This window comes from Erithacus rubecula (genome assembly GCF_903797595.1).
Source record: "Erithacus rubecula genome assembly, chromosome: 14".
Lineage (NCBI taxonomy): Eukaryota > Metazoa > Chordata > Aves > Passeriformes > Muscicapidae > Erithacus > Erithacus rubecula.
Window position 1 is genome coordinate 10,556,112 of NC_136666.1, and position 10,000 is coordinate 10,566,111.

The 10,000-nt window shown below is 39.5% G+C and overlaps 1 long non-coding RNA gene across 1 annotated transcript; it reads right to left on the minus strand.

Moving 5' to 3' along the window:
- Nucleotides 1-5,752: 5,752 nt before the first annotated feature.
- On the minus strand, nt 5,753-9,711 carry LOC306808050. Its single transcript, XR_013775890.1, has 2 exons — nt 9,650-9,711; nt 5,753-5,894 (listed from the first exon to the last, which is right to left on the minus strand). It is a non-coding gene; the product is annotated as an uncharacterized lncRNA (long non-coding RNA).
- Between the last annotated feature and the right edge of the window lie 289 nt (nt 9,712-10,000).

The window sequence follows — 10,000 nt, forward strand, 5'->3', positions numbered from 1 at the left end:
TGAGCTGTATTGCTCTTGTAGGTACACAACCCATTAAATCCTATCAAGGTGTCATTTTCCCTTGGAATGGGAAGTTCTACACAAAGCTTCAGTTATGCAAGTTTAAACCAAGTGACAAGTACAGAATCTGGCACGTGTCTTCTCATGGAATCAGAGTACAAATGCCACACACTCCAGGCTGCTTCTGGGAGATAGCAAAGGCTTTCCTAATTACAACATATAACCAGAAAGGCACCCAAAAATCTGTTCTTCCTTTGCCCAAGCACATTAAGCAATTAAAAAAACAAAAAAAAAAAAAACAAAAAAAAAAACAAAACAAAAAAAAATAAACCAAGCCAACAAGCAAAAACAAAACACAATTTCAATCTTGCCTTAGCAAATGGATCTAGATAGCTGAAAAATATCCAAGAGTTATGTCACCTACAAAGCTGACACACAACTCATAGGTTGTAGCAGTCAAACATGGACTAATTAGACATTAGAGTTTGGCTTTTTGATCAGAAGAACCAGGATACAACTGTATCTGCTAATAACAAAATCATATCCAGGTGGTTGATAAAGCTGCTCCTTTTGCTTTCCTAAATCTTAATACTACAGACACAATAGGACTTTTAATATGGTAGAAATGGAGAGTTAGCACCACAGTAGTATTAATTTCTCCTTTTCCTTCCTGAAAATCATCATTGCTTTGTTTTTAAGGGACAAATATAGTAACAGAAAGGAAATCTTTAAACTGTCAAGGTAAAGAATGACAAAGAGATTCATCTCTGCAATTGCTTGCCAGTCAAAAACAATTTGCAAATTAGAGAAGAAATTACAGAGTAACCAGACACATGACCAGCTTCTCAGATCATTACCCATACATTATTTTTCTATGCAAATATGCTCTTTGATTACAGAGTTTCCACAGCAAAGGAATTTTAAATTTCAAGAAGGCCCAGAGAACTCTCACAGCTCATCCCTTTACACCATATTTTGGGCACAATTGCCAAAAGTCCTTTTATTTCTATAGCTCAAGGACTCACCTTTCCCAGGGCAAAAAGGAGTCACTCAGTGTTTCAGAGAACAAGATCTATAGGTTGTACCCCAGTGCAGACCCAACTCATTCTTTACCTAGCACCCAGAGAAGGGGCAGAGACTACACCAACCCACTCCCCACTTGCTCCATCCTTGGCACACAAATACCTGATGAGCAGCAGCTCTGGACCCCTCTTCAAGCCTTTCTGCAGCAGCCATGTTCTCCCAAAGAGCCCAGCAAGAGTTAAATAGTGCAAGAGGCAAATAGTTAAAGCTGTGTGAAATTGCCCTCTGCTCCCCATGAGCAATGCAAAAGGTGCCTCACCTGTGTGTGAGGGTCAGCATGGAAGTAGATATCAGCTGTGATAATCTTTCCTCACTTCTATGAGGATTACACCAACCCAAAATTTGATTTAATCATTTTATATTCAGTTGCACTTTCATCCAAAGATATTAAAGTGGTTCTCAAACATCAACTAATTAACCTCCAGGTGCCCCCTGTGAGGGGGGCCTAGGTAGGTAGAGAAGCAGCTTCACAAGGGAATTACAAACTGCAGTAGGGAGGATTTGGGAGGCAGCACAGCCTCCTCCTGCTGCTCCCCACAGCTGTGTATAGCCCTGCAGCACCAACATATAGACAATTTATAGATGACAGAAACAGACACTGACAGCTTACACATCATAAAACACATATATGGCAAAGCAAAAAGCAGGTCATAGTGTGTTGGGGTGCAATACTAATTAAAAATAATAAGCCAGCGCCATGTTTTAACCTTCTCTGTGCTGCTGCTGAGAAGTGTGAAAGTCAGACTCTGTGTTTCTGTGAACCACTCTGTTCTTGGTTTTCCTGTCTCTAAGTAAGATTTCCCTTTATTGACACACTGGATTCCTGAGATAATCATGGATCTATGTGCCAGACTCTCCTAGGCAAAGCATGCACCTTCCTGGGGCAGCCTCAAGGGCATCTTTTAGGGAAGCTTGAGCACTGTACAACAGCACCAACAGACTTTGGGACCAGCACAACACAACCAAGCAAAATACAAGGGTAGGGCATGTCAGGATGGGGATTCAAGTGGCTGCTGGGCTGATCTAACAATTCACTGCTGCCAAAAGGGTTAACCCTTTCCTCCCTGCCCTGCAGCATGGTCCAGTCCCCTTCCTGCACTCAGCCCTGGTGCTTGTCTCAGCCCAAGGATGAGTCCAGCTGTCCCAGCCTGCAGCCAGCCATTCTCCCACCTGCTGTGCCAGGCTAGCAGCACTGTCCTGCTCAGGGCCTGGGCCATTCACTGAAACAGCCTCAAACTCCTCTGGCCTTCTGAGATACTAGGTAGTACCATATAATTGCCAATTGTCAAGATAATTGCCATTATGTACTTTAGAAATTTCCTCTATTTTCAGTCTTTGCCATTTCTCTGCACACACTCAGGTGTAATTTGCATGTAAGATCTCTCTTGGTTTGCCATCACATGGGGCGTGATGCAGGTGTGCAAAGGGATTTCAAACCAGTCTTTCTGCTGCTGTGGTGCACCCCACAGTTTTTATTTTGTGTGTCTCTCTCTCAGCAGGCTGACTACACTAGACTGCAATTGAGTGGCAAATGCAACCCATAGACTGTGCTATAGAAACTTCATTTCACTTTGGTTGTTCTTGTGCACCACTATAAATGATGGGAGATGCAGAGTCCCACCAGCCCCAAAGCTCAGACTGCATAGTCCTGTGTTTCCTTCAGATTTCCCCTTTCAGAAGGTAGTTTGCTTGGACAAAGAGGTGTCTTTGTCTCACCCTCGATTATGAAATTCAAATGACAGCCCTTTGCCTTAGGTGCTGCTTCTGCTTTTCCTCTCTGCTTCTTTCATTTCTCCTCCCTGCTGCTACACTGGAGTGAATAATGCATTTTTTAGCTAATTTCCGTGGATTAGGCTTCCAATTAATTCAAGCCAGTTTTACAGACTGCCAATTCAGGTTGCTAAAATTCAGTTGGAGTTATTGGGGTATGGTGAGGGGGTTTCCCATAAACTTTTTCCAGATTAACTACAAGAATTCATTGGAAACAAATCAGTCATTTTTACACGTGAGTATATACCATCAGTATCTGCAGCATTTGTTTCAGCCCTAACTGAAAGCACAAATTACACTCTTCCTTTCTAAAAGGCCCAAACATGGTTTCACACCAACTGACAGTGGTAGTAATTAATGTGAAGGATCCCTGGGGTCTTTTAACCTCCTTTCTCAGCTTTTGATTGCTGTGACAGCACAACCTGTGTGCCATTTAACCATCTATAAAACTGAAGGAGGAAAAGCATTTAAACATGACATTGAGTTTTCTTTAAACTCTCTAATGAGCTCTGGATAAAGCAGGGAGGTTTTTACTGTGGATTTTAAGAAACACTTTTTTCCCCTCAATTGTTCTCCCTAGGGCAGAGCATTTCTGTCTCCCTGTAGGCAGATGGAATCCAGGAACAGCTCCCACAAAATCCAGGAGCACTGATTATGTCAAACAGGATTGCAAGTGAAAATCTGCTGTAGGACCATTTTAGCCATTTCATCAGCTTGGTGCAGTTTGCCCTGTCTCCATTCAGATGTAAAATTGTGACAACTGTTTTTCCTCTGCTTCTTTCTTTGCTGCAGATTTGCCAGCTACTCCAGGGTGGTTCAGAATTATTAGCTCATTCAAATAATGCAGCTTTATGACACTTTGCTTAAATCAACTAATCCCTGAGAGAGATAGCAAGGACTATCAGTTGGACCTAGGGTTGGGAGCTAAATTTTGCCAACAAACTGTGATATTGGACAAATCAGTCAACCTTCTCAAACCTGAATCTGTGTAATACCTCAGAAAGGAAGCATCCCCCTGGCAAAGCACTTCAATATCCTCTAACGATGGAGCTTGTTCTCAGTGTAGAAGATATTAAAGGAGCAGGGAGAATTAGCTTTTAGATTGATTTCCAGTTCAGGGACTGCAAGTTAACAGCATAGGAGCTGCTCCTTGTTAAATATTCCAATACTTTGTACAGTAAATAGGAGCTGCTCCTTGTTAAATATTCCAATACTTTGTACAGTAAATAGGAGCTTCTCCTCATTAAATATTCCAATACATTGTACAGCAAATTACAAATTAACTTTTCCAGAATACATACCAAAAGAGAGACTGCAGATGCAAAAAGAACCACTCATATGCTTGAATTAAGGCTGCCAATATCCAAGCTCTGCCAGACAGACTCCTGAGAAGGCCACCAGCAGCTGAGCCCTGCCTGTGTCCACCTCCAGAGCCATGCAGCAGGAGCAGATCAGTTTTTCTTAGAACTGACATTTTAGCAGAAGCTGCCAAGGAAAATGGGATGCACTTGGACACAAGCCTGAGCCTCAGGCAACAGAGGAGTCCCTCCTGGCAGGGCCAAGATTTTGGAGTCCTGGTCACTGAGAATTTTGGACTGTCTGTGCTGACAGGCACTGACCCCAGGAGAGCACTGCTTTTGACCTGAGAAGGCTTCCAAAATGGAATGATAGAAATGGGATCATGGGTGTGTAGTTTGAATAGAAGTGTGTAACATCCCATGGTGGAAAAGTTAAAGTTTTAGAATATAGTAATATATATAAAGAAAAATTGAGGTTTTAGGGTGAAGGTTTGTCCTTCTTCACCTTCTTCGTCATGGGTTTGGGTGATATTGTGTGATTAGACAGAAAAGTCTGCATTGCAGATGAGTGGTTAGTTATTGGGTTAAAAGTAAGAATAATTTAGGTGGCATTTCTTAATGAGACAGTTTGCCCTCTAAAGGCCTTGTAGAGAAAGAGAGTCCCACAAAGGCAGGAAGGGGCAGCAAACAGCCAGGGATGGGGGTTCCTCTGTTCCACCCAAGCTCCTCCAGCAGAGCCCTGGGCTCCCCCAGGCTCTGCCCGTGCAGGACCAGAGTGACCCCACCAGGTTCTCCTTTCCAGTAACTGGGGAACTGGTTCAGATGGAGCAAGAGCATTCACTTTCACTTCATGTTTGTCAAGTGTCTGAAATTCTTGGTTTGGGCTGGAAGCATAAGCAGAGCACAAGAATCCTTTTAAAATATAGCAGCATCTGCTGGTAATGAGAACTGTGAATCAGTTATGGTCTGGGCTTTATTCCTTCTATTTATGTAGTGCTCTGATTTACCAAAACTCCTTTACAGAGAGTTTTGATGCAGCCTTATCCTGGTAAATATTAGAATTTAAGATCTGACATCAGAAATTAATTAAATGTATGAGAAACAGCAAGTGAATTAATTGATTTTTCTATTTTGGGGGTTAGAAAAAAAAGAAATCAGGAAAAAAGTTATCTGAAACAGAAGCTGCTGGCTGTTTAGAAGAATTCAAAAATAACAAATAAAACAACCAGAACCAAATCTAAACAAAGGAGGTCAGACACATCTTTCAACCCAGGGTGAAATATTCTGGTATATTTTTTGGAAGTTTCCATCTCTAAAATAAAATATTTTTATATGTTAAAATATCATTCTAATTCTATATTTTGGCTTAAATAATTCTCCAAATTTAACCCTTTTAATCTTTTAATTTCCCAGCAAAATCATCTTATTTGAAAAACTTTTATCCAGAGAACTGAACTGGAATTTCATTTTCAAGTGTTAATCATAAGGATTTGAACCAATAGCTGTTTCTTGGGACAGCTACACACCATGCTTGGGATGTAGACATTTAGTTCAGGATACCAGACTGAATTTATTCTTAAGAAATATCTTCAAAGAAAATGTTGTGTGGATGCAGAAGCCTCAGCACAAACTTCTTTAATCGACTGACCTTCAACTACCACACTGATTTATGGCTTAATGTAGCCATAGCATAGGATATCTCATGGTGAACATCAGAAAATGCCATCAAATCACAAACAGTTCCTGAAATTAAAAGCAATAAAAGAAACCCATTTACAGATAAACTGAAAGGAAACAGGAAGGACACAGCAGAAAGCTTTGAAATCACTGAACTTCCATTTTTCACAATAGTTGCTTGGTCAAGGCAGGAATTGATATCTTCTGTATTAGTACAGAGACATCCCAGTCACTTCTAGAGTGCTTTTTTAATATTAGATAATATTTTCATAGAAAACCACCTTGCAGCAAACATATCAACACAAGTTTTTCTTGGTAGAGAGATTGCAAAACCAAATACTGTGGCTGAGATACAGAAAATGCCAGCACTCAAATGGGAAAGTGTTCTTTTCCTATAATGTTCTTTTAAGAGTTAACTATGGTAACTATGAATTCAACTTGGGATATTTAATATGACCTCACATAGTAGTGTCTTGGCCTGGAAAAAATGTGATGTCACATGTAAACTATTCATTACAAATCCACTAATTGAAAACTTAATAAAATCCTTTGGAGCCATATGCTAATAATGTCAACATTTCTGTGAGCAAAGAAGAGTAAAGATGAAAAGAAGTTGTCAGTCAAGCCAAAATATTTCTATCACATCCCAGTCTAACACAAAAGGAAGATTATGTTTTTAAGACATTAGAGAAGTTTGCAGAAGTCTGCAAAATTATCAGCTGAAATCCTGATATCAATCTGAGATCAATGGATAAGACATCACAGACTTTTTAGCTACACCCCAAAATTTTGTTCTAGACCTAATGGGACACAACATGGTGGGTATTTCTGTAGCACAGCCCTGATGCTCACAGGGGCCCTGGGAACCCCCAGGACATCAGAGGGGAGCAAAGTGCAGCAGCCAGGCTGAAGAGAAAACAACCTCTGGCAGTTCAGAAAGACAAGGAGTTTGATTATGGCTCAGCATGGAAATCATGAAAGCCTCATACTACTAAAGAGATAAACCCCATTTTCTTTTACATTTTAAACATGTAAAAATTGATGACAGAACCACAGAGTGGGTGAGGTTGGAAGGGACCACAGTGGATCATCTGCTCCAACCTTCCTGCTAGAAGAGAAGAAGCTGCCACTTGAGGACACTTTACTATTTCACAGCCTGTAGGACTGAAGTGATGGAAGCCATGTAAATGCTGAAAATCCACAACAGTTCTTTTATTTTGGTAGATCTCACCTCTTGTCTTTGGTAAATGGAAGAGTCAAAACCTATGCTGAAAGACAGAAATAGAGAATATGTAAAATTAAATTAGAATTTAACAGATTTTCTCATTTAAACTTTTTTATTTTCTTTGGAAACTTCTAAGGAGTGCTCCACAGGTAGGCAAGAAGCTGTCTCAGCCATAACTTTTTTCTTCATTCAGGGTAAGTTAAGCATCTGGTCCTTCATGGTGACCCATCTCCTTGCAAAGAAGACAGCACCAAGCCTAGATATTATTTAAGTACTATTTTAAAAAATTCAGTACTGAACAAGCTTAGAAAAATCTAAAATACTGATCTCCCTCAGAGTTTTACTGTTGCAAAATATAAATTCTCAGGCATTAAAAAGACATTTTTTGACATTTAAAAGAAACAACACCCAGAAGCATTGAAGGAAGCCAAAATCTGCCTATGTCAAAACAGTCTTAAGCCTGGCATTGTCAAATAGCTGCTGTTACTTCAACCATTAGCAAGAGAGTAGCCTCCCATAAAATTCGGGCAAATTAAAATTAAATGTAATCCTTAATTCCCTGGGGAGCAGATAGGTCTGTGCTGTGGGGTGACTCACTCATTTTTTATAATAATTAAAACTGTAGCCCAATATCAGGGAATCATATAATCTGTATAGTGATTTTTGTAGTTAGTTTGAGCCATTTCAAACAGAAGTCAGGCTTTTTTCATGTTGTGCATGACAAAACATTAAAATGTGACTGTTTAAGGGCAATGACCAAAGAGATATTTGGGGCAGGGGGGTGGGGGGAAGAGAAAAGGAAAATGATAAAGATACTTCCAGAAGGGTTATGAATAAAGTGATTTAATGAGTTTTGCAGTTCTGTGTGGCAGGGCTAGAAGAGTTTTTAGGTTCCTGTGGAGGGTCATGTCACCTTCCAGAGTCCTGCAATCCTCCAGTGTGTACTGGAGGGAGCCCCAGTTTGGGAAGGAGTATTCCAGCTAAGGCTTTAATATCAGCCAGGAGAAACCTGGGTTCTTTCCTAAGTGTGCATGAAAACATGAGCAAGTGGTCTTGAGAGTATTCCAAGTTCAAGTTTATTTACTTTACTGATTAGGATTAGATGTGCAGAGAATGGTTCTTGCATGATAGGGGTGGGGCCATGGTGTTATAAAACAGCAGCTTTTTAGCATTTACAGATCAAACACGAGGGCTGAACCCATAACAAGCCTCTCTAAATTCCTAAAAACAACCTTTGGTGAGCCTGTAGAATTCCAAATCTCCAGCTAATGCTCTCAGATTAAGTAATTGATCAATACTAAACTATGAAGACTCCAATTATTCCAAATACAATTTTTTCTTGACAAAGTGCAATCCATCATGTGAGGATTACAGGCTTTTCATGTTAGGAAACTGAAAACTTCTGAGATTTCTATCAGCTAGGAGTAGAGATGGACCAGAGCTGGGTAAGAAAACCCTATGTAGTCAGTGGTGGGTGTTTATCCCTGGAGACAATTTAATGCAGCATTTTTGGCAGATTGTTTAAACAATGAAAAGCAGAGGAGAAAAGGGGCTTTTTAAGAAATTGCTTGCAGGAAACTCAGCATTACATCTCATTAGATAGTTCATAACTGAAGAGATGCAGATGTTGATGAAACCTTCACAAACATGAAAAAAAATTTAAAATACTGGAGTAAGATGTATTGTCTGAATGACTGGGATCACAGTTTTATGCAGCTTTCCAAGGTTTTAGGAAAACAATTGTGTCAATCTCCTTCATGTGTGGAAGGAAACATCAATTTGTTTTCCCTCTGTCTGACAGAAAATCAGTAAGATGAGATGATCCTATATGTTACAACTGATAGGTTGCAAATGGTAGAATGTGCCTATATGCTAGACAAGTGCACAAAGTACAGCATTAAAAATTGTAAAAGTAAAGGTGATGGTATTAACCAGGAGACAAGGACATGGAGGCTCTGACAGAAAGAACTGGATTGTTCAAAATGTGAGTTTGGTGTGAGAGATGAAGATGAAGCGTCTGCAGAAAATCTCGTGTCCTTCTGAAGAGGGAGGGTTCTGATGAAAAATTAATATCTCACTGATGCAGATCCTAAGAGATTCTAATTCTGGCCTTGTTTTAAAACCAGAAGGTTAAAGCTTGAAAATAAGAGAATTTTCCAGAAGATGCAGACCTTAAAAAGTAAAGCATATTACAATGTTCACTTATTTATACATTTTACTTATTTCTCATGGTATTTTTGTACATTTCAGTAGCCTTTAAACTTGAGGGAAAGATGCAGTTTTATGGTAACAATATGAATGACTTCCTTACTAATTTGGAAATGCATGTATTGCACACAACACATCAGCCAGTCATGTTAGGAACGTGGATGTGTTCCAGAGGTAATATGAATAAATCCTTACCTGCAGTTGCCCTGGTAACTCCTAATTTGTCACTGCATAACAGATTTGTGTTTAAATAGCTATAAAACTTTCCTTGAGGCTACTACAAAAATTATCAAATGTCATTTGCTTTTATTTTCAAATTGCATACACATCCATGGGTGTATATGTGGACATATTTAATAGGAAAGATGCTTTCCCAGCTTAATTTTACCTTTCTTACAGCTGTGTAGCTCCAGGCTGTCATCATGGAAAGCAAGCATCTTCTCCAGGCAAAGGAATGTTCTGGAAGAGTCCTCCAGAACCAGCTGTTCTCCTCTTCTAACACCAGCTTTGTAATAGCAGTTTTTGAAATTCTGCTTTACTGGTCTCCATTAGATGTTGGGAAGAAAATATAAAGCAAACATAAGATTTTTAAAGTCTTATTTATCCCAGTTCTGATAGAAAACCAGAATGATTCAACACAGCTATTAAATGAAGTAAATGGTTTGATACTTATCACTCACTCATAGTGAATTAGACTTTTTAAAATATTTGTTTCACGGTTTAAAATAAACAGGAACAG